Raw genomic sequence first — 3101 nt, 5'->3', positions numbered from 1 at the left:
ATTGCATCTAATAAAGGAAGGTTTATGGTAACTTGCTTAAAAACCTCCAATATGTCATTAAAGTTCGATTCCTTCTTTGTTGGTACTAATAGCTGAGGAAATGGGGCTCTAGGCACAGAATCAGACCTCTCAGGAACTGAGTTGGCATCATCAGAAATTTTATGAGTTTCCTTAGCTAGTGGTCCTGAGGGGTGAACTACAGTATGTTCACTATCGGGCATGGTTACCTGATTGTCCACTATTCTACCACTCTTAAAAGCTTCTAATAGCATCCAATTGATTCGATGGTTTTGTACCTACTTCATGAACTCCTCTAGGATTGGGATTAGTCTGACTAGGGAACCTACCATTATCTCTCTCACTTAAGGCCTTAGCTATTTGGCCGACTTGAAGTTCTAATTTAGCAAGGCTCTGAGCATTAGTTTGAAAATTCTGCTTGGTTTCCTGTTGAAAACTAACATGGCTCTGTGCTAACATTTCCTAAGTTGTTGCTAACATCTTAATAGATTCCTCTAAGTTAGTCGTTTTATTTTCTGGGCCTGATGTATTCCTAGTGTAGCCAAAACCTGGGGGAGCATTAGAATTATTAGACTGACCCTGACTCTGGCCCTTAGAACATGAAAAGTTCGGATGGTTTCTCCAACCAGGATTATAGGTTTCTGAATATGGGTCAAACTTCTGACGATTATCAAACATAGTGTTATTATATAGAGCATTGGCTTCCTCTTCTTTATTCTGGCCTTCCCAAAAAGGCTCCAATCTACCCTAGTGTTACCCACTTCTAAAGCTTCTAACCTTTTCGCTATAGCAGAAATTTTGGCATCTGATTCATAGCCTCCTTCTACCCTATTAACGTTTCCTCTGCCGAGAAGAATTTTTTTCTGGGGTCCCCTACTACTTTCCCATTGTTGGGTCTTTTCGGAGACTTCATGCAAATATGTCATCGTGTCATCAACTGTTTGGTTCTCAAATCCACCAGTACACGTAGATTCTACTGTGGTTGTGGTGGGATAATCTAAACCCTCATAAAGGATCTGAACTAACCTAACCTTCTCTAAACCATGATGAGGTCATTGGACTAATAAATCATTGAACCTTTCCAAATACCTATACAAAGTTTCTCCCTCCTGTTGAGAAAACGTGCAGATTTGCGTCCTAATAGACGATGTTTTGTGCCCAGGGAAAAACTTGTTCAAAAAGGCAGATGTAAGTTGTTCATACGTTTTGATTGACCCGAAAGCCAAACTATATAACCACGATTTAGATTTATCTTTGAGGGAAAAGGGGAATAACCTAAGTTTCAAAGCATCATCATCTAGGTTTCTAATCCTGAGGGTACTACAAATTTCCTCAAAGTCCCTAACATGGAAATAGGGGTTTTCATTTTCTTTCCCTAAAAAGATTGGGAGCAGCTGTAAGGTTCCAGGTTTAAGTTCATAAGTTGCTTCCGTCTCAGCTAACCTGATACATGAGGGACGAGTAGTCCTAGTTGGATTCAACAAAGCTTTCAAAGTTGCCATTTCTTACCCTATCGGAGCAACAGGGATTCTCTCCTCAGTCAAAGGACGTTCAAAAACAGACTCTTCAAAAGTCGTACTCTCTAGATTAAGGTAACCGAGACGCTTAGAACTACTAGTTTTCTCTTTAACAAATCTACCTAGTGCGTCTCTTTTACGTTCAGGCATACAATAGAATTTTCTAAATTGGAAGGGTAATCAAACACAGATCAAGGCCGACTCAACCAAATCAAACCTATTGATTTTTAGCAAACAAAAAGCATGATGGCTCCACTTAGATTGTTTCTAGACCAGATTCTAATCCTTCGAACGGGAATTCGTTACAATTTAATCAAACCCCTCTGGAATCAATCCGAGTTAAAGTAAGTTAAATAGAGGCGAGGGAAGCTCGGTGGAGCTTTGATACCCAAGGCCTCACTGGTATTATAAGGCGTCGCAGTCACGCATTCAACTTACAGAAACCGTCAAGAACTTCGAAGTATTCTTAAAAGAGTAACCAATATTTTTCGAATGACTTTCCTGTTAAGCTTGTTACCCTATCAGTCTCGTTCTATTCAAAATTCTAGGCTTAGGTTCGCGTAGGTTACGTGTTCCTAAAGAGGGCAAGAAGAGTACGGTGATGAAATCCGAACCCTTATCTTGTATGGCCAGGCCTCGCCCTTTACTAGAAAAATAAATGTCCGTATTCAGTCCTCAACATATATGCATACGAAGGAGTCCAGTAACTCGCTGACAGGGGATTCGCGAGTGTTTAGAATCTTACCTCCCGTTCCAGACGGGGGATGAATCGGTTGTACTCAACTCGGGCCACTGACTCTGATGTCAAGTGTACGAACCCAAGGTGCATAGACAATATCGTATTTGTCCTCCTTCTCTGCAAACAGTTTATATTTAAAGTACCCTTCCGTAGGATAATAAAAAAATAATAATGTCCCAAAGTCCAAAAGTCCAAAAAGAAAAGAAAAATTACAAAAATAATAAATCCTAATACCGTTTTTTTTTTAAAAGAAAATAAACAAACCCTAAACTAAAATTGTCTAAAATAAAATTGTCTTCTTTTCTGTTCTTTTTGCTTTAATCTTTAGCTCCAAGTCTTTATGAAATCACCAAACTCTTTGGCTCAATTTTCTTTATGATCCAGAACCTGTAGACACAAGATAAATACCCAAAAACATAAAAAAAAACAAAAAAAAAAAAAAAGAAACTAAAACCTTAAAAACAAGTCCGTGTCGGTGGCGCCAAAAATTGATGTGATTTGTGGATAGTGGTAAAAGTGATTCGATGCTCGAACTTTTGAAGGATAAATTTAGACTTAAATTCAAAACTAAATAGAAAACTCGCTAATAATTATAACAAACACTGAAAATGTTGGTATCAATATTAAAAGAACACTGAGGCTAAGATTCCACTATTTTCCAAGTTCAAAGTGATTTGGTCCAAATATTTATATTCATGCAATTTTCTCGTTTAATTTGATTCTAAAATATTGCAACTAATAGATTTTCAAAAGTAATAATTGTAAATACCAAGTATGAATCATCAAGAGTCTATAAACTAAGCATACTCCATCAAAATAGATCACAA

General features: G+C 37.6%; 1 pseudogene; it reads left to right on the top strand.

Moving 5' to 3' along the window:
• Positions 1-1056: 1056 nt before the first annotated feature.
• LOC113354734 lies at positions 1057-1156 on the top strand (annotated as a pseudogene).
• The last annotated feature ends 1945 nt before the right edge of the window (positions 1157-3101 follow it).

The sequence above is a fragment of the Papaver somniferum genome, chromosome 2 (genome assembly GCF_003573695.1).
Source record: "Papaver somniferum cultivar HN1 chromosome 2, ASM357369v1, whole genome shotgun sequence".
In the NCBI taxonomy this organism is placed as follows: Eukaryota; Viridiplantae; Streptophyta; class Magnoliopsida; order Ranunculales; family Papaveraceae; genus Papaver; species Papaver somniferum.
This window is presented reverse-complemented; position numbering and strand designations above follow the sequence as displayed.